Genomic DNA, 27035 nt, shown 5'->3' on the forward strand with positions numbered 1-27035 from the left:
GATATAATTTACATTACAATGATGCATGTTGACCTGAATTTCTAATATTCAAGTGTAGTTATATGAAAAGCAATCTATATAAAACTGTCACTGAGAAGTGGAGACATATAAAACAGAATGTTGGTAGGATACATCAATTCAGAATAGCAGACAGTTGCCAAATAAAAAGTAACGACTACAGACCAGACAGATACCCTAAGGAATATTGTATTAGTTGTGGATTCTCCACATAAACAAAACAATAGACACCATAGAGACAGAACCAGAGATAGAAATAACAGAGATAGAGACGGAGGTAGAGATGAGTATGAATTGCAACTAGGAAAACTAGGAAGTCCAATGATCCTGTCAGCAAGTCGATGGACCAGGAGAAGCCACAGTCATTTCCAGGTGAAGACTGATGTCCACCCAAGAAGTCAGGTAGGTGAAGTTCTCCTCTGTTTTGTTATATGTGGGTTTTCAACATTGGACGAGAGTTAATTGGCTTTCCTCTGTATCCTGACTCAAATAGTGATCTCCTCCAAAAAACACTTTACAGAGTGAAATAGTTTTCCCAGATGTCTGGGTACACTGGAGGCCCATCAGGGTGACATATAAACTAACTATCATGGGCATACTCTACCACAAATGATACAGACCCTCCTGCAGTCTATACAAATGTATTTAATTAAAGTATTCATCTAGTGATATATAATGATAATATAGATAAATTATATCAATAATAAACTCTACTCAGAAGGAGAGTGGAATGCCAAACAGATACTTTGTGACACACACACACACAAAGCATTTCTGTACTCCAACTGATTGAAGACTCCTCTTTAAAAAGAAGCAAGAATAAAAAAAGAAAAAAAACAAAAAACAATGACTTCATGAAATTCTTAGACAAATGGATGGAATTAGAAAATATCGTCCTGAATGTGGTAACCCAATCACAAAAGAACACACATGGTATGAACTCACTGATAAGTGGATATTAGCCCAAAAGCTCTGAATACCCAAGATACAATTCACAGATCACATGAATCTCAAGAAGAAGGAAGACAAAAGTGTGGATATTTTGGTCTTTCTTAGAAGGGGGAAAAATACCCATGGGGGGAGATATAGAGACAAAGTGTGGAACAGAGACTGGAGGAAAGGCCATCCAGAGACTGTCCTGGCTGGGGATCCATCCCATATACAGTTTCCAAACTCAGACACTATTGTGGATGTCAACAAGAGCTTGCTGACAGGAACCTGATAGAGCTGTCTGCTGAGAGTCTCTGCCAGTGCCTGACAAATACAGAGGTGGATGCTTGCAGTCAACCATTGGACTGAATACAGGGTCACTAATGGAGAAGCTAGAGAAAGGACTGAAGGAGTTGAAGGGGTTTGCAGCCCCATATGTGGAACAACAACATGAAACAAGTAGAACCCCTAGAGCTCCCAGGGACTAAACCACCAACCAAAGAGTACACATGGAAGGACCCATGGCTCCAGCCGTATATTTAGCCGAAGATGACCTTGTCAGACATCAATGGAAGAAGAAGCCCTTGGTCCTGTGAAGGCTCTCGATAACTCAGTGTAGGGGAATTCCAGGACAAGGAAGAGGGGTTGGGAGGGTTGGTGAGCAGGGTAAGGGGGGATGGAATAGGGGATTTTCCGGGGGTGGGGGGACCAGGAAAGGGGATAACATTTGAAATGAAAATAAAGAAAAAAAAAAGCAAGAGTGTGTGGGATCCCAGCCAATTTTAATTGTCCTTGACAAAAATAAAAATAAAAATAAAATTGTCCTTAACCAAGTATTCAAATTGTCTCCAAATTGTTTGCAGTTTTTAGACCTTTCCTGCCATTGCATTTGTCCTGCTGGAAGATGTCTGCCATTTCTGATTCCAGGCCAGACTGATAGGAATTGACTGGAGAGTTACCGTAGCTGTGGATGAGATGGCTTTTTCCATTATTAAGCAGAAGCAAGCACTAAGGGAAAAAAAAAAACAATGTTTTAATTCACTAATGAAATGATGACTTATTAGTGCCTACTTTGCATTTTTAAGCAAGTCTGAAAGGTTAAACACTTGTGTCTGAAATTAAAATGCTAGAGTAAAGGTTATTACCATCCGTTTCTTGTTGGGGGGGAAAAAAGAGATATGTTGAGAGGCTTAGCAAATAAAGGTGCTTGTGAGCAGGGCTTACGACCTGGGTTAGATCTCATGCACATGGTGGCAGGAAGGAACTGACACCTAAAGCATGTTGAAAAAATATAAGCAAGTTTGGAATGTTTATCTTTGAAGTTATTTATTATCATTTACTCATTGAATACCTGAATACCTACTATGTGCCAAAGCTGACGGTAACTTTTTTTCTCTTTATAGAGCTGGGGATCTTGTGCATGCTAGGCAGTCTACCAGTGAGGGATTTATTCCAAATGCAAAGTATATGTGTTTACTTTTGACCTAGTTGGTCCTATTAAATATTATTATTAAAGTCCTGAGATTAAAACAAACAAACAGAAATTGTTTTATAGGTATGTCTTTGTTTTCAATGTTGAACAGAATTATTACACACGTTTCCATCTTACTTCATTTGCTATGAGCCTGTGTGTGTATGTATGTATGCATGTACATACATATGTGTGTATGTACACACAATGTAAATGCTCTGGCACCCTTGTGTAGGACAGAGGACAACCTTCAGGGGTTAGTTCTCTCCTTCCACCTCCATCTTCCAGGGATCAAATTCAAGTCATCATGCTGTGTGTCAAGCACTTTTATCCACTAAGCCATTTACTAGCCCAAAACTTCCATTTTTTTCAAAGAAGTTTTGTTGCCTCTTAATAAACAGGTATATAAGTAAATGCAGATATACCTCCTGAGAAAAATCAGATTTCATTTTAAGCCTTTTCACTGGAAAAAACAGTTCATATAAAGGTGCAGTTACCCAACGATGAGCCTAGAAGATTCTAGATAATGAAGGCGGACAGAACATAAGCTTGTGACTTAGGAGCCACAACTTGGTCCCAATATCAGACACCAACACTGACTTAATGAGTCAGAGTCATGTGACAGTGATGAAAGTCACATCTAGAGTCAAATATGTCGTTGTTTTTTATTGCTTTACAAAATGTGTGCAGTTAATGGTGGATGTCAAAAAAGGTACCAAAGTATTGTGTGGACAGCAAGTTATCAATAATGACCCCCAAAGAAATACTTACTTTGTCACAATCCTATGTGCAGTTCTCTCCCACACTGGATCCAGATGTCCCTATGTCTGCCTGTACCCTCTAGAATGTAACAACTGAACTCTCTGTTGAATGATCTAGCCCTATGCCTTAGGAAAGCCCACAAGTTTTCACACTGATGCTTTTGGGAACCCCAAAGTACACTGTGAGAAATCCAACCGCCATGCTAGGGTGAGCAACACCTCCTCTCTCTTGTGGAGAGAATAGCCCATCCAAGCCACCTTGAACAGTCCAGCCTCAATCACACACACAAATGTCATGGCTACACACACACACACACACACACACACACACACAAAAAAAAAAAAAAAAACCGGCAACCTCGTGAAAATGCCAAGCACAGACAGAAAATAGATCTTTAGGCTAAGCCTATGTAGGCCAAAAAGGCTTGAGAAAGTCACCCTTTCTATTGTTGCATGAAGAGAAACCCAAAGAGAGGTTTACAACCATTTGGCCACCATATAAACTGCATGCAGATGAGGACCAAGGGAGCTTTGTAAAGGAAACCAAATTACACAATAAGAAATGGAAGAATTCAAGCTGGTTCTGTAGTTCAACCATAGAGTCCATCCTAGTGCACACACATGCACTCATGAGTCCTCAGATTGTTCTTCACACGACTCCAGGCAGGACTAGTCATCTTTAACCACCATAGATTAAATCATATTCAGTGACAGCAAAGTGCACTGAGGAAGCTGGCTCTAATTTTCACAGGGTCTCATTTGAATTCAAGGGACACCTGTCAAGTAACATTCTTATCAACGGGAATCTTCTGTGGGTTAATCAAATCATTGAGAAACCACTAATTCCTCACCCCTTATGTCGTGGTTATCCACCAGTGTAGACTACTCTAACACAGGTTTAAGTCAAAAGTCTTGATCAGCCAGCTAGCAACTGGTGAGCTTATAAGCACAACCACATCCTGGATTGGCCAACCTCAGTCAGCCAGAAGTAGAACTTCAGAAGCCAAAAATCAAGGTTAATATATTTAGGGACTTTCCCAAAACTACGGACTTTAATGGACTAGGTCTTTGTTCTCCTTTTGACAGGTGGTGCTGCCTATGTGCCAGGTTCCAAGGCCTGAATGGTACTTCCATCATGGTTTCAATTCTGTTAAGGTCTGGGGTCCAGTTACACTTAAAGAATTTGAGAAGGAGGCCTGGTGTCAACTGCCATTGGTCCTCAGGCAGAGGCTTTCCTACCTGCTTCCCGACATGCCCTCCACCCCCTGCTCCCCTGCCTGCTTCCCAATGTATCCCCTCTGCTAGTTCTTGGTGCTGCTTCCTCCCTCCATCGCAGAATCAATGCAGGAATGTCAGCAAGAAAGCCATAATAGAATCTTCTTGGCTTAGAAAGATCCCCCTCACAGGAGGGGATCTATGTCAAATTTCCATTATCCCTTTTTGCTGGCATTCTGATTTGCTTTTGTCATAGCTAGGGTTTAACTGCTGTGAACAGACACCATGATAACATTATAGGGACAACATTTAATTGGGGCTGGCTTACAGGTTCAGGGGTTCAGTCCATTGTCATCGAGGCAGGAGCATGGCAGCATCCAGGCAGGCATGATACAGGCAGGAGGAGCTGAAAGTTGTACATCTTCATCTGAAGGCTGCTAGCTGAATACTGGCTTCCAGGCAGTTAGGATGAGGGTCTTAAAGCCCACATCCACAGTGACACACCTACTCCAACAAGCCCACACATCCTAATAGTGCCACCCCCTGGGCCAAGCATATACAAACCATCACAGCTTTCACCCACCAAAATGGGTTGGTGGGGATGCTGTATTAGGGTGCTACTGGCCCTTCCACCACAGGAGTCAAAGAGAGCCCACAAGTCTCCTTTTACCACCCCAAGGCCTGAGTTGGGAAGGCAGGCAGGAAGGGGAAAACTTAAAACTGCACTACGAGTTCTTTGGTATAGAAACTTCAACCACTTGCTGAGCATCTTGGGTCAAGTTCAAGACCAGACTCCAGAGGCTTTACAATAACTGCTGTCCTCCCAGAGATTACAGCGTGGTAAATAATTCCAAAGACACATTCCAGGTACAATAATAGATAGATAGATAGATAGATAGATAGATAGATAGATAGATAGATAGATAGATAGATAGATAGATAGATAGAGTAGGCATTTGTACAGAACTCCTCTGAGAACACCTCTCACCCTTGCATGTCAAGCACTGAGAACTGAGCACCGCTGGAGGCTGGTGTTCTAGGGAGTGAAACAGGGCTTACTCAACTGAGGGCACACTAAATGGCCAGAGCAACTTTAGGAGCACAGGTAATTCATCATGGCTGCAGCAGACTGAGATAGAAAGACCAGGGAAAATGTCTTTCAAAAGCTGGATGCTTTTCTGCAGATTTCTTCTTGTTAGGGTATTTCAGGGTTTGGTTGTTTCTCTTTATCTTTAATGATAAAGCACAGTTGAGAGCTTTGGAATGAATTTCTGCCCCTGTGCTAAGGAGTTTCGTCTGTGTTTTGAAAACTCTAGGGAGATATTTTTATATGGTAATCAAGACTTCCATGGTCAGATCTGCCTTTGAAGAAATAGCAAGTAGTCCAGGAGGCTTGGAGGTCCTACACTTCCAGCCCTACTGCAATTGAAGAGTGTATTTGAGAATACCAACTGCTCACTCTCTGTGTAGTTAAAAAGAACCAATGATGTCTGACTCATTGATCTATTGCATCTGTACAAAACGAAAAATCGGATGAAGTGTGGAAGGGGGCTAGAAAATAGAAGGGAGGCCTGAACTTTAAGACTAAAGATGATCTACTGGCCACAATGTCACCTCACGTAAGTACACGGCAAATCTATCAGCAGGGAAAATGCTGGGTGGTCTCATTAAATCATAGCAGTCATTTCTATTGGGTTCAATCATAACTTCCCTTCTAATGACTCATGTGTAATGGGGGTTGTTTACTCGTCTACAGCCACAGAGATCTCTGTGTTCCCAATTGAACCATAGTCTTGGAGAGTTACAAATGGACTCTGGAATTATGAAGAACCAAGCATACTAGACTGTGTATGTTCTCTGGGAGAGGCACTTACCAGGGGGTCGAGAAGGGGAGTCATCAATAAACCTATGACTAGGAAGACATCAAGGAGAATTGAAATTACATTTAAACTTCAGATTGTTTAAATAAGACTAAGTTGATATTCAAGTAGCAGGGTAGGGTCAATATTTGCTTTATTGTGAAAAGAGTGAGGAAATTAATAGCTCTAGGGTCTTTTAATGTTTTGAGATTTAGTCATTTTATTTTATGTGTATGGGTGTTTGCTAGCATTTATGTCTGTGTACCATGTGTGTACATTGCACTCAGAGGCCAGAAGAGGGTATTGGAGTCCCTGGAACTAACTAAGGTTACAAATGGTTGTGAGCTGTCATGCCATGTGGGTGCTGGTAACAGATCCTGGGTCCTTGGGAAGAGCAGCCAATGCTCTTAACCGTTAAGTCGTGACTCCAGCCCAACGGTTCATTTCTGTAAAGTGTTTTAAAGATAAATTGTGCTGCTGACTTATCAAGATGTATCTTCACGTGGACTATTTGCTGCATGCTGCATAAATATTTAATAGTTATCCTGGGAGAGTAACTCTTATTTCATCTGCCGTCCTTTTCTTATTAGGAGATCATATACAACAATCAAATGTTTACCATGAATATGTTATTTTAAAAAAAAATATCTCCAAGATATTTTCCCACCTGCCAGCAACAATATACAAAGAAGCCATGATGGCTGGGATCTCTCTTGTTAGTGAAATCTGTGGAATGTGGTCCACCCTGTGTTGGAACTCCTTCAAGATGAAAAGGAGCTAACTTTTCTCTGCACCACTGTGGACACAGAACTTGCTAATTGCCAAAGTAAGCCTTTTAATAACCAAACAATACCAGTTCCAGATTGTGCAGCTGTTTAAGCGTTGCTGAGCGCAGAGACATGAGTCTCACAAATTAAGAGATACCACTCCTGGTGTCGTCCAAAGTGGTAACTGTCAGCCAACATGTCTGTGAGATGCAAGAGAGTGTAATGGGACCTTTATTCCCCTAGATTTTTGAACCCTTTAACTGGTCTCAACACAGGCCTGGATCTGGTCAGAGGGTCTAGCCCTGATGCACAGAGATCCTTGGCTGCCTTTCTTCTTGATCTTTACCCCACTGGAAATTGTCCTGGCGCACTAGCAGATGAGCATCGCAGCTCCCACGGCAGAAGCCCAGGCCCACATGTGTGCGCAACACCTGGCGCTTCCGGGTTGAAAGGCAGAGAGCCAGCGGATAATCCCTGGCAAGTAGAGCTGGCAGAAAATGCCAGAACGTGAGCAAGAGGATAATGATTAGGACAAATAGCATGTACATGGTTGCCCTTCACAGGCCATGGGATTCAGCCTGTCTGTCACACTAGCAGGTAAGCATGGGGACGAAAGGGGCGGTCTCAATCTGTTTTCAGTTGTCGCCAGGAGAACGCTGTGTCCCCCACTACACGAGTTCTGGGTCCAATTAGTTCTAAACCACTAACCCAAGGAACATGCAGTTAATTCCAAAACGTTGGATAATTTTCTTTCCAGCTGAAGCCTTAATGAGTTGGCTGGCTCTTCAGTCTCAGTGAGGAAGGCTCTATCTGGAAGACTATTCTCCAAACAGAAATAAAAGAAACTGCTATTTCCGACAACCCATGGCTGTCTCAAGTACCTCAAGCCAGAAAAATCTAGCCTGACTTCTTTCTCTTCAGAAAACTCACAGCCACAGGTGGCAGAATCAGGGTTTCCAAAATGCTTTCATGTCCTCGGGCCTTACCCTTTTCGCCTCTCTTGCGTGACCTTACATTTGTGCTCATCTACAGAGATGCAGACCACCTTGGAAAAGACAGAAGAAATAGTTCTGAGCCCTAAGATCAAGATTTGTCAAGAGGAATAAAGTGCAGCACGGGTTAATCCTGGGGCTCACAGAGCAAGCTGAGTTTGAATCGCAGCCCTTTCAGTAAGAGCTGTGTGACCTCCAGTGAGTCTATTTTTCAGAGGCCTGCATGCTCACTTGCAAAATGAGGAAATAGCATTGTGAAGATTAAAAAGCCAGCTGATACTAAATTCTATATCTTAAAAAATTGCATTCAATTATATTTTAGCAGTAGGGGACGGGTGATGGTTCAGTGGGTTTGAGTTAAAATCTCCAACATCCCTGTAAAAACACACAAACAAAACAACAACAAGACCACTGAGAGGGCAACAACCATCTGAGTTATTGCAAATAACAGCACAGGCCAACAGGAAAACCTTCCCCCTGAAAAAGAAATGCCCTCTACATATAGAGAGTAAAACATATTTCTGGTCTATAATATTTTAACTGTCATCCCCAGCTGAAGAGCAGGCATAGCACTTCCAAAGTTGGCCAACCATTGAGAGGAAGCCAAACAGAACTTTAATCAACATTTGTGACAGCCAAGAGAAAGAGTCCTAACAACCCAGGGCTAGTTCCAGCCTTGTGATGAATTGTTGATGGCAAATTCAAATTCGACTCAGCGGGGTGCTCGCTGACTGCTCAGAGGCAGGCTGAGGAGGCCTCCCTGAGCAGCCTGTGGTACAAGACACTGATTATCTAAGCTTCCTAAAATCAGGGGAAATGTATTTTATTTGGAAACAATGCAGACCGACATATTCATACTTCAGTTTTCAATGCATCGTAGAATGTGTTACAAAATTTCGGCACAAGTCAAGGAAAGGCACAAAGCTACAACCAGCACGCTTTCCAAGTAGAGAATAATAAAGTAAATGTCAGCAAATCAGTCCAGTGAATTACAGAGCGAAGCTGAAGCCACATGAGAATCTACGGCCAAAAGCAAAGTTAGGCACTTTTCTTCTCCGATGTGTAGTCAGTCTGCCCTGTTAACCCTTTGGTCCAGGGACTTCCTGTCAACTCTACTGTGAGCACTTTAGTTGTCCCAGATTTGTGTGAATAGTCCTTCCTTGGCTAATGTTCAAGCAACAGTAAACTCTAGGTGCTAGTGGCTGTTCAGTGAGATCCCGAGACGCCATGACTTGGATTTAAGATTCAGCACTGACCGGATGCACCGGGAAGGCCATCTTATGCAGTTAATGGCAAAAAGGTTCTAATTCTGGCTGAATGATTAAAGTCTGTGTGACAAAAAAGATCAGCAAGTCACCTAACTTTATGTGTGTCTATAAAATGAGTATTCTGTGTGCAATGCCTGGTAGGTAGAGGTGTTCTGAGCATTACATGAAACAGATTACGTTCAAAAGAACATCTTAGTATGAAGTATGACTGAGTATCATACTAACAAAATTCTTCTCCCGGAACTTCTTTTTAAAATAAATAGGGGCTCACAATCATTCAGAGCGTGCTTTGCCCAAATCTCAAAGTTAAAAAAATATAATCGTCTCCCAATGCACAGTTAGTTTCTTACAATACACGGCAAACTTCGCTTACCAGACTTTCTCGTTTTCTTTTAAGGATATTAAGTTCATTGTGCTTCGTGAAATGCAAGAGAGGCCATACAGATTGATAGTCTGTCATATTTGTTGCCCAGGGAAAATTGCTTGCTCTAATGAGATTTTTTTTTTAAAGAAATTATGAAAAACAGAAACGGGGGCTAGAGGTCTAGTTCAGTGGTGGAATGTTTGCCTGGAATGGAAGAGCACCTGGGTTCGTTTCAAAACAAACCAACAGCAATGCCCCAGGAAGCTGACCATCGCTGAAAGTGACCATCTGTTCAGGTCTACATGGGAAGCTCGTTCTGGCCAGGGCAACAGGACAGCTGGGATGTAAGAGGAACCTTTACTGCAGAGCCTGTATCAGGTGCAGAGCAGTCTGTCTTCATTGTGAGAATACTGACCCCAGTGAAAGGTGGCAGAATAGCTGAGATCCACCTGTTCATTACAATAAGTGGAAAATGAGGGACTGTTACGGTGGCACCAAATGGTTTGCAGAACGAAGGTGCGCACAGGCCCTTGCCAGAGTTCTCCGTGCAAGAAGACCTCAGTGGAAAGAGCCAGGAGGCCAAGACAGTAAGTGCATGGTGACATGATGTCAACAGTACAGGAAGCTACGCTCACAGGAAGTCTAAAGCCTGTTTTTTCCTGGACATATACCTACATGCCATTTACAACACAGTCCTACTTGGGATGGAGTGGGGGTCAGGGTTTTCTCGGCCTGCCTTAGCAAAGAAAATGAATACAGGGAAACGCACCGTCTCGCCTATTTTCTTGGGCAAACAGATCGTTGGTGTGATTTGGCATTTTGGGAAGGTAACCCTCATTATTTTCTCTGTTGTTATCCACCAGCTTTGACATCGTCCTGTCAGGAGCATTATCTATGTAATTCATCAGAGCGTCAGTGGCAAAGCAAAGTCCTGAAGCACACCTCACTGGGGAAGCATCCTCGCTGCCTTTCTTACCTTGTATCCCTTCGAGTTAACTTCTGGCTGACAAACCACACTTGGGTGTATTTATTTTTTCTTTCTTTCTTTTCTGGAATCATTAATCTTCACTGAAAAGCTGTTTAAATGCCTTCCAACGGCTTCAGAGCCAAATCTTCCTGCTGGCACCCTTAACTCTCATAAATATTATTGGAATTGTACGCGTACATCGGGGAGAGGTTTTTAACCCCGGAGCACATGAAAGGAACCCCAGCAGTTGCATTCTGAATGCAGGAGAGAATGCGTGCAGGAAATTAGTTAGCAACTGAAAGGGCAAACAGGTGCTCCTTGCAGCCTCTGTCTGCTTCATAGGAGCAATAAAAACAACAAATTGCATATTATTGTAACTATTACTACTTTTAAATCCTCTAATAAATAATAAACTCCCTACAAGCAGCACCTCTGTATTACTCGCAAAGTATTTGGCAGTAAGCATCCAAAGACTGTCAGATGAATAAACAAGCAGATACAAGGCCAAATGGATAGGGTTAGGTGAAGGGGGATCTTCAAGAAATGCGCTATTCACGTGTCAAAACAAAATAGTCCCTGGTAAATACATATTTCCCCACATACAGATCAGAAAGCAAGCTATCATCGGGTGCAGTGATGCACACCTGTGCTCTCAGGTACTGGGGAAACTGAGGCAGGAGGAGCTCCTCACCATGGAAATTCAAAGCCAGGCTGGACAATAATGTGAGACCTCAACCCAGAAGGGAAGAATGAGAGGGGGGCGAGTTTATCCTGAAGAGCAACCAGCATAAATGCTGGGCCATGACTGTCTTCAAGATTTAAAGCACCACTGTGCTTCTTTATATTGAGGTTAATTGTCCAGACACACACTGGGGCCTTGGGAACATGTCTAGATAAACAAGGCCTGCGGAGACTCCTCAGGGGAGATTACTGGCAAGGAGAGGAAACACTTGTGACAAACTGAGTGAAAAAGAAGCCATTACACACGTCTTAAAAACTATTCCTACATAAAGACCAGTGAGATGCCTCAGTAGGAAAAGGCACTTGCCACCAAGACTGACAAGCTGAGTTCTGTTCCCCAGAACCCACAGGGTAGAAGGAGAGAGTTAGCTCCTGCAAGTTGTGCTTAGACCCCTGCATGCATGCCGTGGCAGGTGTGAGCACATGTGCATGCATATACACACACATACAGACACACACACACACAAATAAATAATCATAATAATGTATAAAATTATACCTAGATTAGTGTGTGTGTGTGTGTGTGTGTGTGTGTGTGTGTGTGTGTGTGTTAGAGGAGAGATAAAGCTTTTGAGAAAGAGAAATTTTGAAGTTAGTGCTGTGGGAATCACCCTTACTGTTAGCATTCTGTCTAAGTTACCTGGCAACAGCCAGGTAGGCCTGACTCACCATAAAAGGTGCTGCTTGCCCCATCCTTGTATACTATAACGTACTGTGGATGGTCCCTCAGGGGGAAGGGATGCCTCAGCATGGGCCTACGGAGGCACCCCCTTTCTCCATACCTGACTATACCTCCACAAAACATATCCCCACCTCTCTTTATCTTTTTATTCTAGTGAAAATCATTTTCTAGCATGGAGCATCATGTGTCTTCTGTTGGGCTACTCCTGTCTACTCCAGAAAGCTGCTGGAGCGGTGCTTCCCGGTGATTGACACACATCCTGATAAGCAGCTCAGAGCACTGCTTGCACGCTGAAGCAATTCCCATCACTTTCTTCATATATGGAGCTATTTGACAGTGGCAGGGGGATCAAAAAGAGACCAGGTAACAGGATAAGAGAAAGGAAGAAAGAGGCAAAGAATATATTAGGAAAAATAATAACCAACCATTTTCTAAAATTAATGACAGCCATGACACAGAATACCTAAGCAGCTCGGGGAACAGGAAGCATGATAAATTAAAAGAGAAGTAGAAATACTATCACTGAGCTACTAAGAAGAAACACGATAACAAATTCCTAAAGCACAGCCAGGTATGAGGAAGAAAAATAAAAAATTACCAAAGACTTATCAGGAAAGCAGAAGGCAGAAAACAATACCAGTTTCTGTATCTGGTGGGAGTATCTTTCAAAAAATGAAAAGAAAAATAAAGACTTTCTATAAAATTGAGATAAAAAACCAAGGAAATTTAATGTGGGGTGGGCCTTCCAGTCTGCCTGTGAGGAAGGCAGAAATGCTAGCAAACCTAGCATGAGGTCATGCATGTCAAAAGGTAGATGTTCCATGGGTTAAAGGTGGGGGTCCCACGTCCACTCGGGGCTCAGGCCACTTGGCGAGGTAGGACGGGGAGTTTGACTATGCACACCCCAGGCCAATGCCAGGTGGGTATAGGGCTGTGAGAAGCCACAAAACACCACTCTGGGGGTGGAGGAATGAGGTCTGAGGTCCCCAGGGAACTGCCAGATTTAGCTGGGGGGGGGAGTCAGGGAGGGGGGGGGAATAGACCTACACAGAGGCCAAGGAAGTCAGGTTCTCAGACTCTTGGGGATCTCAGACACCACTGGATGCCATAGAAGAGCTGAGAACAGAGTCAGGGCCCTCAGGCTGGATCTAGCCCAGGGCCAAAGGGAAAGGGAGGTGTAGGATGGCTCTGGCTGGGTCCCAAGGGGATGAGAGAATCCTTGGCTTGTTCAGTGGGTGGCTTGCCTTGGTGGAGAGAGACCCTACCTGGGAACACTGAGAGGTCTCCTGTGGGAAATTAGACTCAGCTTTTTAGATGAAGACCTGCTCCATTGTTCCCCACAGCAGGTCTCCATGAGAAGAGACGGTTTTAAGGCATTTGTTGTCATGGTGGAGAGTGACTATGATTAAAAACAGTACCCCCTTTCTCAGGGTGGGCCTGAGGTTAAATACCTTTTACAGAGAGGAGTCTCTGAGAAGGAGAGCTTAATTTGCCAAGCCCTTCAAGTCTTTAGGTACCTTATTAAAATGAAGATCTGCCTTGAGGCAACCTGATCTGTGGTCACATCCTCTACCTGTGGAGGGGCTTGGGGCATTGCCCTACGTGACTGATGGACACAGAATTATGTAGAGCTGAGGCCTCGTGTCAGGAGCCTGGTGTCTAGGAACATGGCAAAATACCTACTGTCCCTTGCAGGCTACGGTCACCTGCTATGTCACCAGGGTTTTAAACCTAGCTCAACCAGAAACCAGGCTGCTTCTCATGGTCTCACAATATTCTCCAGCTGGGCCAGCCCTACACCCTGGAGATGCTAGTGATTGGAGGGTGCCACTGATACTACATCTTTCTTCCAAATTCCTATGCAAACCTCTTGATAACCATGAAGAACAACTCTCTATCAGAAACACAAAATGAAAATTAATGGATTCCATAGACAGCTCAATACTAAATCAATGTATGGAAGACAACAATAGCAGAATAAAAGAACAAAGAATCGCAAAACACCTGAAAACCAACTAACAAAATGGTACTGGTCAGTCCTTCCTTGTAAACAACTACCTTAAGTGTTAATGGACTGAGTTATTCAGAAAAAGATATAACATGAATGAGTGGAATAGATGAAAAAGAAAATACCAACTGTGTGCTGTCTATAAGAGTCACCTCTTGGCTAAGAACACATATACTGAAAACTGAGCATAGAAAAAGATATTATATGCAAAGAGAGGCAAAATAGAGTTGGGNTAGCTACTCTCATATTTATAAATAGACTTTAATGCAATGACTGACAGAGACTCTTTGTCGTTATATAATAATAATTGTGGTAAACTCTTGGTGCCACTTCAGTGATATTGGCAAGAATATTTACATTGGGCTAGGACAAGGAAGTAGGATCAGGCAAGAGTTTGANATTGGACTAAGACAAGTCTCAAGATGAATACAGCTGAGGAAGGTGTCCTTTGTAACTTGATCGTCTTAAGTCCCTGAATACAGTAACCATGTGACCTTTATTTATGCCTTGTTTGTTCCTTAACTATTCTGTTTATGCCTTGTTTGTTCCTTGGCTACTTTGTCTCTGACCTAGAACTGACCCTATTCTTTGCATGTACCTAGAATGTAATAAAAGCAGACTGGAAAAAAATAAACCCTCCTTGGCACTTGCTGGAGTCATGCTACAGTATTGTCTAATTGTCTTTTTTTTTTCTTTAATCTTCACCCCCCCCCCAAAACCTTTTGACTGACTGAACTGGCTTGGTCAAATAATAAAAGGGATCAACAGCAATATAATATACAATTGAAAATACATGTTCATTCATCACGGAGACTCTAAATGCATGAAATAAGTATTAAGCGCTCTGAGAGGGGAAACAGATTTTAACACAATATTAGGAATTCCAGTACCCCTCTTTCAACTACTGGCTCAGCTGTGTCAGTAACAGGCACCTCTGTAGGTAGCATCTCCACCTAGATAAGATAGTTTGTCTCCTATAGCAACCCATCGTGGTCCAGCACCATTCCCTAGGGGCACAGCATCCATGTAGACCTCTTTATGCCACCCACAGGACTTGGAGGACATGGAGGAGTAAAACCAGCAGAACGCTTATGCTGTTCATTTTCATCTCTGTTCCTGGTCCAGGAAATCTGTGTCTTCTGTTAGCATCCAGAAAGCATAGAGTAACATGCCGTTTCTTCTTAAATTACAAGAACAGCAAAATCGGAGCCTTCAGAGTCTGTGACAGACTCACTCCCTCACTTCATCTGGAAGAACAGCACCTGTCTTATTCATCACACAATCATTAGCCATTGAATAAAATAGCATTCCTGCAGACACACTGGCAGTTTGTGGATAAAATGGGTCAATACTACCGCAGAGCATAAAAGTACGACTTCATGCCAAAGCAACGAGATCTTCCAAATACAACCCTTCATTGTTGATTACAAGTTAGTGAATGTTTGTTTATATTTGTTAGGCCTTATCTTCCAAGCATTCCATGTGGTTTGGGCATGAAGAGATACCAGACACAGAGAATACTGACATGTGAGTGATATGTTCCTAAGCATGCATGCAAACGAGCCTTCTGGTAACTCATAAAATGAAACAAAGACAAATATCTGCCCTCAGCTCCTCCCTGCCAAGAGTCAATCATCCTTTTCTTTATAACCTGTTGGAAGTACATCATTAATTGTCACTTACTTGAAGGGGCTTCAGACTAGGGAGATCCTAACGTTTTTCTGTAAGGACTTCTCCTCTTCTTCTAGACTGAAGACTATGAAGATTGACAACAACAACAACAACAACAACAAAAAAAAAAAGGCCAGGTTTATCCTGTTCCTCCTACCCAACGTACATCAAGGCCAAAGAAAAACATCTGCTCTGAGACTTCCTGCCAAGTGCAATGAACCAGTGAAAACTCCCACCTTTGACTGATGTGAAGGCTAGCTTGCAATCTGAATGATTCAAACAGTTACTGGTTACACAATGGCCCACATGCTGAAACCTTCAAAGATCCAGATGGGTCCTGTCCAAACTCAGAGAACCGGGGTCATTCAAATTTGCTATCAAGAGTACTCTTGGCATTTGCCAAACCTGGCTCACATTAAGTGAAAAGTCATTAAACTAGCTTTAATACTTCAAAACCCTCTACTTTTTGGGCAATCTTGTGTGCCAACAATAAACCAAAATCATCAGAAATCATGCGAGCATAACAAATGTTTATTAATCACAAATGGGCCCATGTGGAGATCCTAACACATCTATCTGCAAATGTCTGGTGAAAGAGTAGGAGACCAAAAGGAAATAATTTGCATAAATCAATTTGCAAATGAGGTATTTTTTGAAGAGAGGGTTGACTGATGGAGGGAGAAATTTTTCTGTAGCCTCTAAAATCCACCTGAGAAATCAACGGAGAATACAGTGTCTACCCTGCCCTTTGAGCTGCACTCAGGCGCACAAACACAAACTGCCTACGAGCCTCTGGGAAGTTGCACAGCAAATAGAGTTCAGCTTTGATCCCAGGAACAGGAGGAAACCTGGACACATACAGTCTCCCAGTGATCAGAAGTTGTACTCTACAGCGTCGCTGCAGTTGGGCTAATGCGTCAACCGTCTGCTGAGTCCTCGAGTCGGTCAATTTGCTGTGGTTCAGTGAGTCTAGACAGTACACCTCAGTGTGAAGAGCAGGGGGCTGCTCCACTGCACTAGACAAGCACTGAAATCACTTCTCCACGGCTGGGGGAGGTTCTCTGCAGCCCGCTTCTTATCAAAGCCAGCCAAAAATTAGATTTAAAAATGGGAACTTAGAACAGGCTCCTAATATACATGGTACATTTTAACCTACAAAGAGGATGTGAGAGCCACGGACACAATGGAAGCCGAAGGGAGAGAGAAAAGAGGGAAGAAGTTTTAAATTTCCAATGTCTGTTTTTAGTGAGCTTTTGTGGGGGGAAAAAGCCCTGCGGTTTATTTGCTCTGCTTAACTTTCATTTTAAAAAATCCTAATTGCATAGCTTGTGACTCTTCATAGAACTAGATTCTAATTTGAATCACTACTCCTCCAAGTACAGTCCCTTGTCTTAACTTTGAACCTGAGACAGTCCCTCTCTTGCCCAGGAGACTCTTATCACAGCAGTGAGAAAAGCAAGGTTACATTTAGACAAATGGCCCTCAAAGATTCAGGGTATTCTGCTGTAACCCATAGAACCATTAGTGGTTTAGCCACTAATGATCACACAGGAACCAAGAACCCCAGGAGGCTATTCTTGCAGCTATACGGGAGGCAGATTTGCAAGTACAAAGTCAAAACCTCTGAACAAACTCAGAAAGGGGGTGGACAACTGGTCCTTAGTAAGCACACTTTGTTTGCCACGGAAACTTGTGATCAGTGCTCGTACATTGCATTTATATCTATTTATAAATCTTATAATATGAGCACATTCCTGAGTGATGGCATTTGTCATCGTGAATGTGTTGTTTTCATTGAATTTTGTTATTTGCATCATGGGCACATTACTTATCAAGCATGCTCCAAACTGTGTTGTGAACCTCCATTCTCAGGACATATCAATCCAGCAAGTCCGTGAAGTCAAGCCATAACACTCAAGTTCAGCCTCTACCAGCTGAGTCCCTTGCTGTCCACAGTCATTCATACTTTGTTATGGTGGGTGTTTGTACAGTGGTTGTCTTCCCTACAGTCCTTTTGAACAGTACTCTTCTGGCATCTCCCATCACCACAGACTTCTCTATTCAACTTCCACAGGGAGTGTGGTATTGCTGCCAGTCTCTAACTGTCTTTGCATTGAGGAATTTACCAACATTCTCTGTCCGTGTCTCTGCCACAATACATGGTACACTACATGATCCATATGATTGCACCCACAATAACTTTCTAAATATGATTGACATTCTTCATGCTATTTATACGCACACACAATTTTTCCTCTGGCCTCCCATATTTTAGTTCTCTAATCCCTTGACTAGTAGGACTTGATCAAAAGCATACCCATGAAATCAGAAGACCTGAATTCATATCTGGGCTTTGCCACTTTTCAATGTTATTCAGCAATAACATCTCTAAATCCTGAAGCTCCTACACACATAATACGGTAATTAGCCTAGCTTTTCTCTGGCCCGTTGTCAACACCCTTCAGACACTATAGAAGTCTTCTTATTTAATGTAACCTGCTCCAAATTATATGGATAAATCAAAATGCTAAATATAGACATGTTAAGAATTAGTGATATATTCCATAGTTGACAGAATAACATTTCCCAGGGCTGGGGAGATGGCTCAGTGGATAAAAGCACTTGCTACACAAACACGAGAGCCTTGGCTCAGATCCTAGCACTCACAAAAAAAGCCAGGCATGTCTGCTCACACCTGTAACTCCAGCATTATGGAGGGTGGAGACAAGTAGATTCCTGGGTCCTGAGGGCCACCACTACCTCCAGATTCAGTGAGAGACCCTGACATATAATAATAATAATAATAATAATAATAATAATAATAATAATAATAATAATAGTAGTAGTAGTAGTAGTAGTAGCACGGGACTCACAAAATCCTCTTCCACATGCACACACAAAGTAATAATGTTCCCCAAAAATCTCCACATCTCATTTCCTAGAAATCTTGAGTATATGGCAAAGGGGAATTAAGGCTAAAGAGGGAGTTTAATCAACTCAGGTTAACACAGGAGCATAGCCTGGATTATAAACATGGATCTAACACAATCACAAAGATCACAAAGTAAAGAAGGGTGACAGAAGTAATGCAACCAGAGACGTGACAACCTGAGGAGGGTTTAGCCTAATGTTGCTGAGGGTAAAAGAATGGAGCCACAGCCAAGGAACACAGAGGACAAAAAGCCCAGGGAGCAAATTCTCAGACTTCCACAAGGACTGGAGCCCCACTCACACTTGATCTGTCACCCAGTAGACATCACAGACCTTGGAAGGCCTTCCAGTTATGCTTTTTCAAGCAGCTAAGTTGTAAAATGTGCCAGAGCAGCAATAGAAAGTAATACACATATAGTAAATATGTCATTTATTCTATAGGTTTTGGCAAGCTATAGTGGTATATTTGCACATTGCAGCATAGTATTACCACCCATGAGAACACTGTAGTTTTAGCAAAACTGAAAAGTCACAACATGAAAATTGGAATGCCCATAATGCCTTGCTCTCAGTGGCAAAGAAAGCACCAGCAATGAAAAATGGGGGGAAGGGAGGCAGGTATACATGTAATTACCTTCACTTGATCTAGCACTCAAAACTGTTATTTAGATGTATATCATAGATGGAAGTCTTAAATTAGACTTCTATTTGGTTATAATTTCCAGTGTCACATCTTTGAAATAACGCAGATATCTAATAAAAGACTATCCAAATATAAAAATCACTCTTAAAACAAAGACTAAGGGCTAGAGAGATGGCTTGGTTGACAACATGCTCACCATGTAAAGGAGGGAGGACTGGAGTTGAGCCCCCGAGAACCCAGGAGAAACCCATGCAGGTGCTACCTATAATACCAGCACTCAAGAGGCAGAGACAAGGACCCTGAAGACAGCTACCTAGACAAACAAGACTAAGAAAGACAAACATATGTGAAAAGTAGTTAAAAGGGTATTTTATAAGAGAAGATGAAGATACCCCTCAGCTTACGGTAAGTTCTAATAAGGCCTATTGCAAATTTACAATGCCATATTAGAATCCATTCAGTACACCCAACCCACTGAACATGACTTAGTGACTGTTATTCACACAGACAATGGAGCAGCTCTTCAGGAACTGGGTCATATTGCCACCGTCTAGGGTGTCAAGAAAGCACTGCCCCACTTATGGCTACTTTTGGAAATAAAATTACAAACATCAAAGCAGACTATCAACCAAATGTGTACCTCTTTCCCGTTGTGGATTGCCTGGTGCTGTTTGTACTGTAATGTTAATTCTGCTTCCCCAAGACAGGTTGCCCCTGGGATCACGTATTCAGGTGATCTCATGTGAACCTTCTCCCCATTCTAACTGGTCAATAAGGGCTAGAGCCTGTGACTGGGCAGTGGAGGGGAAAGGTGGGATGAGAGGTTATGGAGAGGAAAGAGGAGAGGGAAAAGCAAGAGAGGGAGGCCAGAAGAAGAGGAAGAGGAAGCCCAGATAGAGTAGAATCACATGGCCAGGAGAAACTGCAAGTTGCAAAGTAGCCGGGAAGTAAGTTAGTCCAGTGCTAGAGCTTCCCAAGTGAGGCACATAGCTTAGTTATAATAACTGGATGGTGTAGTTTATATATGAGCTTATTGGTGTTGAAATTCATGCAACACTTTCCTACCATGGTAGAATTTAAAAAAAAATCTTTCAGTTGAACCATCCTGCACCATTTATATCCATGGGGAGGGAACGTATGAGAAAATGCTGAGCAGTATCTGTCATCGAGAAAATCAAAGCCAGAAACACGGGGAGAAGCCACTATCTTTCCATGAGGATGCTGACGTTTATAATGCTGACAGTTGATGAGAACTAGACCCTTACTTATGCAGTATGGGAACTGCTTTTTTTTTTCTTTTCTAGGAAGTTTCATCAACAGTTTAACTGACTATAATTTATTCAGGAAGCAAACTGACAGAATTTTCAAGACAGCTTTTAAAATATTTTTTAAGATTAAGATTATTTTTAAAATATACATTCAAAGGAAAAAAATTATGAGATTAACATAAAACTTCTTTCCCAACTGAGATGTCAAAAAACAAAAAGACAAGAGGGATTCTGCGCACCATGTGCCCTGCTATCTCCTGTGATCTGTGGAGACAGGAGCAGCAGATAGAAGGAGTAGCAAGGTCCTGGTCCAATAGGCAGAATGGTATGCTGGACTGGCACCTATGGGACTCATCACTTTATATTCTTCTGATTCAGTTTCTGGATTGCAGTTATGCCCACTGTCCTCTGCATAGACCTCTCTTCTGCACCTTCCAGAAGTAAGCCCATAAAGAAATAACCCCCTGGCTGGGCTTGCCATGTTATTTCATCCTGCCATGTTTATTATTTATCGTGGCATTTTTGAACCCTGGTCCTGTTTACATCTTCAAAACTGCTCAACAATTCTCTTAATTTAAACATCATTCCTTGAGAGGAAGCTTAAGGCTGCTAAGTGCTCGATTGTTACAGTTACTGTTGGTCCTTGGTGGTCTCCCCATGAATACTCATCACTGGCCTCACTGTTGCATCTGTCTTGGCACTCTCCCTAAAGTCAGTGATGTAGCAAGTCCACGTGCTACAGATGTAGCTCTGGTAACAATAAGTGGCCCTGAGACAAGCCTGTATCCCAGTGAGCATCTTTGAAATGGTAGGCTCAGTTTAACCAGGGTAGAGTAAGGGGTCAAAGCGAACAAATCTAGCCAGAAGGACTTCATTGATGTGACAATGTACAACTCTACCCAAAAACTGTTGATGGCGGTCCTCCATCAGTAGAATGGAGGTGCCGTCCAGCCTGTGTCAGGTTCTGCATGACAGATGGTAGCTTCAATTACAAGCTCTTATTTCTGGAAACCATTGGGTTGCCAGTGCAACCATAGGTTTTCTTCACCACTGCAAAGAGGCAGAGGATACCAAATGATCTGAGATGACAAAATTATGACTTTGGGGGTGGGGGTTGTCTCTCAACAGCTTTTTGGTATTATTCTGGAATTTACTCTTCCGTGTCCGCCCACTCATCTTTCATAAAGCAGATCCAATTCTTAATGGTCTGTGACCTTGACCAATGTTTTTATTCCTGTACAGTTGGGACAAACTTCTTTTCCATCATAGGACTACTGCACTGTTGTGCCTTCATAAGCTTCCTCTGTGGGGTGCCATCCATAGCTCAGGGGCATGTGCAGTTTCCTGTGCCCTTACCATCTGCCTCTTTGACCCAAGATAAAAAGGGAAATGAAAGAAATGAAGCTTAAATCTTGTTGTTGTTCTGGTTTAAAAAAAAAAAAAAAAAAAAACAAAACCAATGTTTGAAAGACTCCTGGGAAAAAACAAAATTGTTCTCAGTGACACCCAAAATAAGATGCTGTTTCTGTCCTCTCTGCCACTGGCTTTTTCTAGGCTGCAGTTAAAGAGATAACAGTCTTGCTCAACCTCAACCAGCTATAGTGAGCTCCAGAGACAGAGGCTTTTCTCCCTAAGAAACGTGAAAGAAGAGACTGGCAGAGATAGCAAGGAACAATCAAGTTGCCAGAAATCAGGTAAATACCACTGGTCACCGCAGTCACATCATGCCGTGGCTGGTACAATAGACTTCTTCATAACCTTCCTCTGGCAAAATGGTAACAAGCCCATGAGGTGCGATGGCAAAGCTTCATTTCTACCCTGTGCTAATATGCCATCCCCCTGAATTCATTCTATGTGGGAGAACGTTTACAGAAGGGTTGCGGCATGAAGGAGCCATTGAGTGGATGGATAATTATAGCAGTAGATGCAGTGGTGTGTCTTAGCTTCACTGGGCATCTGAGATGGACATAAGCATCTATGTAAACATGGATCCAGGTGAAGGAAAGGAGGCAGTGACTCTGTGGGATAAAGCTGAAGTCCCTTCTTCCAAGCCCTGGAGATCCTGGCCGCTTGCTTCAGGTCATTTGACCATTGTGGACAAATATATCAACAAATGCCACTCTCTGGTTGCTTTGTTTGTGACACAGAGGTCTCTTTAAAGGTGATGGTATCCACGGCACCTATTCTGGGATGGTATTAGAATCTAAACTTGCCTGTGGGTTTGGGGAAGACAAATGACCTAGGCTGTGAGGAAAGCTCTGACACAAGGCCAATCACTCTCTAGTGGCATCAGTATGAAACTGGCAACTGCCCTCACCGTGGTACTCGCACCAGACTGATCAACCTTCCCAGCTGTACCTTTCTGTAACCTGGGTTCTATGGTGCTGATGGGTTAACTCCATCTTGTATGGGCTTTGATTGGTGGCTCTTTCCCAACGTTTTTTATGGCCCAGTTTGTCACAGCCCCCATGTCTAGCATTATCAAAGCTGCTGTCATGGCTGTCTTCAAATATGTCACCCTCAGAATGGCAAGCTTTTTGAGATTAAAATTCATGTCAGGATCTAGGGCCACCTTACACATCTCTGCTCCCTGAAGATTATAGTGTTCCTGAAGACTGACAAGTTTGGGGGCCGTGGGAAGGAAGTGTTGCTTATGCTATAATTACTTTTGTGCTAAATATGACTTTCTCAAAATGAGCTATGTAAAACAGCCAAGTTTCTGATGGTTCCTATTGAGGTCTTCTTTCCTCCTGGGCTGACAATTCCTGCACCTATCTCTGTACTTTTGTATCAGACTACAATTGTGTCTTAGAGTTGTCTCTGAAGATAATACTTGCGACTATGTTTACAGAGCCATGCCAAAGTCATTTGACACAGTATGATCTGCTCGGTTGGTTTAATCAGTCCTGTCTTAGCATGGCCAGGGATCTAAGGACACAATGTATCTGATGCTTCCCCTGTAGTCTTTTACAGCCATTGGCACTCTGCCCTCCTGTCTGTTGCTGCAGAGTCTGTTGGCATATGTAAAACTTCTTAGAGAGAGGAAGATCTCTGGCTACAGTGCAAATGTGAGTTAGTAGTAACTTCTTTTCAGGCACCTCGTTGGCAGACAATGTTAAGTAGGAAGAAAAAGCCTTTTAGCAAACTTGTTTGTTGGCAATAGGGAATGCTGGAATGAAGAGGAATCTGAAGTTAGGGGAAGCTGTGTAGGCCAGCATTTCCATTCGCCTTCCCAACTCCTTAATGAACTAAGAACCCTATAGTTTCTAGGGGGAAGGAAAGTAAAGAGTCGACATTCACTGAGCTTTGAGGAGAGAACATTGTGACCCCAAATTACAATTCATAGGAAAGAAGAATTAATAAAACTTTAAGGAATGGTGGCAAACTACTGAATGAGGAGGGGTTAGAAGAGAAGAAGGGGAGAAAAAAGGAAAGAAAGAAAAAAAGGTATTGCTTTGAATATGTTCAATGAAACAGAGCATGTTAAAAAAATAATCCTTGGAAATGATACAAAATATCAAGTAATAAGAATCCAGATCTTAAATACTATTTCATGTTTAATATCCTTATGTGGACCTAATGAAGTAAGTGGATGGGAATATAAATTAGATTTCTTCAGTTTTATTCTCGGTCATAAGTGAAAGATTTTTAATCTTCCAAAAGTGAGGGCTTTCCCATGACTAAATAAGAACAGAGTCATTCAAAGGCACGCTTCTGGTTAAATGGAGCACAGGCAATTTATGAACAGACTTAGTCGTCATGCCCACCCTAGAGCTAATATTTATAAAAATAAAATTTAAAAAAACTCACAAATTCTCCAGGGTTAGGAGAGAGATGAAGACCTGGCCATAACACTATGATTCTCTTTGCAAGACAGATAGGCTAGGAGATTAGCTGCAGAGAAGCCAGCGAATCGAGAACACCAGCATCGTCTCCCTCATCAATACACTTATCAGATAGCCAACTGTCTTAAGTGTTCATGGCCGTAACAGAGAATGAGCATCATGGAAAACCACAGAGCATCTCGGTAAAGAAGGACAATAAAGAATTAATTTCATAATTTGCATTGGGTGACTTGAGAAGGATTCAAGGAAGCAGAAGTTTGCCATGAATTTGATGCCGTGTAAGATCAAAGACAGCTCTAGCTTGGGTATCTGAATAAATCTTGTCTATAAGTTAAGAAGAGTGACCAGGCCAAAGCCGTGATATCACTTAGATTAGCCAAGACAGGAGAGTATTACTATCTTTATGACTAGTTTTGTTCCCCCTGCTCTTGGACAACATTATGAAGTTGTTTCACTTCTTTTTATTCTCTCTTCAGCACTGTTCAAGGTCCCTCATCCAGTGTCAATGTCTTATGAATTCTCCAGGCTCTGCAGAAAAGCACCATGGACTAACTACCCCTGCGTCAAGAGGTATGTTTCTTTTTGCATCATTATATTCAGAGGACAGAATCAATGCTGCTATTTGCACTTAATGTTTTTGATGCTTCATGGGCCCAATACAAGGGACAACACTGACAAGAACTCTGTAGCAGCTACTTTTAAATAAAGATGCGCTTCTATCTGAATTGGTGAAGCAGTTAACTCTCTCTGTGTAAGAAATAATAATTCTGCTTTCCTTCTTCCCCTGAAGAACCTCTAGGGCATTTCTGCTTGTACTAAATATGTTGGGGTTCATTTATTTACTTGGTCTTTTCTAATATTCACAAGCACTGATTTTATAGCAGTGAGTTTATTTAAACAGAAAACGAAGAAGAAGGGGGGGGGGAAGAGCTTCCCCAAATGAGCATTTCTAAGCCAAGTTTCTTGCCAGAGGGAATTTGTTTCCCTTTCAGTTGTAATTCTCTCCCAACAAGGTTCTGTCAAGGGATGCCTGAGAAACAGCATGTGCAAGCTAGCTCACTGTGGCTTTATTTCAAGATTCAGCCCCAGGCCCAGTGTGGCAGGAGCAGGAAGAACAACAGCAGCCTTAGATTTTAAGAAGGTCATGCCTGGACCAGATTCTGCTGCTCATTGTGATGGTTAAACTTGACCTCTGACCTGACTACATAGAGAGATGTTACAGGAGTGGTGAGGCAAACTCCTGGGTACGAGTGAGTTTCTAGATACTGCTCGTCCATAAAGGCTCTGACCTAATGAACTGTTCAATATACTCATTATACGATGGTGCTATTAGGAGGTGTTCTAAGGTCTGAGATGAGGCCTAATCAGGGCACTGAGAATAGGTCCCGGGAGGCTGTATCTTAGCCTGCATCTCCTATTTTCTCAGGTTCTAGACTGCATGGTGTGACCTTTTATTTTCCACCACAATGAACTGAACCCTCTGAAAACATGAACTGAAGTAAATCTTCCCTCCTTTATGCTTCCTGGCAGGTATTATATCTCACACAAAAGTAGACACCACACCCATGGACTTGGGATCAATTTGAGGCCATCTGGTAGACCCCCTAGTCACAGCTGTCCTTCCTACCTCTTTCCCCTCACCTGCCCTGGAGTGTTAATCCAGACTATCTGACATGACCTCCCTTAGTTTCCCCTTCTTACATTCACACTCCTCCTTGCTTCCTTGAAACTAAATCCTCTTTTCTTTCCCTTCCTCACACTGTATTCTTCACTTATTGTCCTTGTCCTTTTTGCTGTGAAGCCTTTGTATTTAATCCGGGAGGATTAGGAGGTTTGCAGTAGGCTTCAGAATATTCTGTACTGGTGAGGAAACACAAAACCTCATATCCACAGCTTCCTCCCTTCAAACTATAAACCAAGCTCTAATGTAATTGTGTTGCTATTAAAGAACAGTCTAAGGCTTCTGAAACAAAGGAAAAGCAGATTGCTGTGATGGCACATCTGAGCTTAGCTTCCATTCAATGGTGGGTCTATAAATGTTCCTTCATGAACAGGGAGTACATGTAAATGAAATCAAATGCTTACCTAGAAAAATATCTACACTGATAAAGTGATTAATCAGTCCCCATAATTGTCCAATTAAAAATGTCAGTACGTTTCTTAAAATCCAGAAAATGTAGAATCTTCTACCATGGAGATCCCCTTCCCAGCTGAGTGTTAAATCACCATTTCCCTTCTGTTCCCTCTCCCGGGATTGTTTTGAGGGTTAACATTTGCCCTTCAGCGGTGATGAACGCAGTGTTGTGCTACTGCTGAGCTGAGCCATTATTCATGTCCCCATCCTCGGTCCGGCCTTCTAATTACAGCATACTGGAAGTAGAAGCAAAAACTGTAACCCGGAGAAAATACTTTCATCTTCCTGACTCTAATGCCTGACAAAAGTCAGGCTTCTCTGTCAGTCTGAGATACCTCACACCAGAGGGGCATCCATTCACACTCCTGGTGCACCTCGAAGGTCCCATCGTCAGGCAGCACGGCACAGTAATGGAATATGTGGCTCATGGGATCTCTCACATCAGCCAGAAGAAGCTGAGCTAGTCATCGCATCACCCTACAGACACCCTTAATCGGACT

General features: G+C 42.5%; 1 long non-coding RNA gene across 2 annotated transcripts in view; it reads right to left on the reverse strand.

The window, feature by feature from the left end:
- LOC115030878 overlaps positions 1-27035 on the reverse strand; it is a 58960-nt gene that overhangs the window by 24319 nt on the left and 7606 nt on the right. The window contains exon 3 of one of the 2 annotated variants that reach the window (XR_003836461.1): positions 1908-1956. This is a non-coding gene — a long non-coding RNA (uncharacterized LOC115030878). Of the gene's footprint in view, positions 1-1718; positions 1957-27035 lie in introns of those variants that run through there. The other variant, XR_003836460.1, reaches the window with a different exon arrangement.

The sequence above is a fragment of the Mus caroli genome, chromosome 4 (assembly GCF_900094665.2).
Source record: "Mus caroli chromosome 4, CAROLI_EIJ_v1.1, whole genome shotgun sequence".
NCBI lineage: Eukaryota > Metazoa > Chordata > Mammalia > Rodentia > Muridae > Mus > Mus caroli.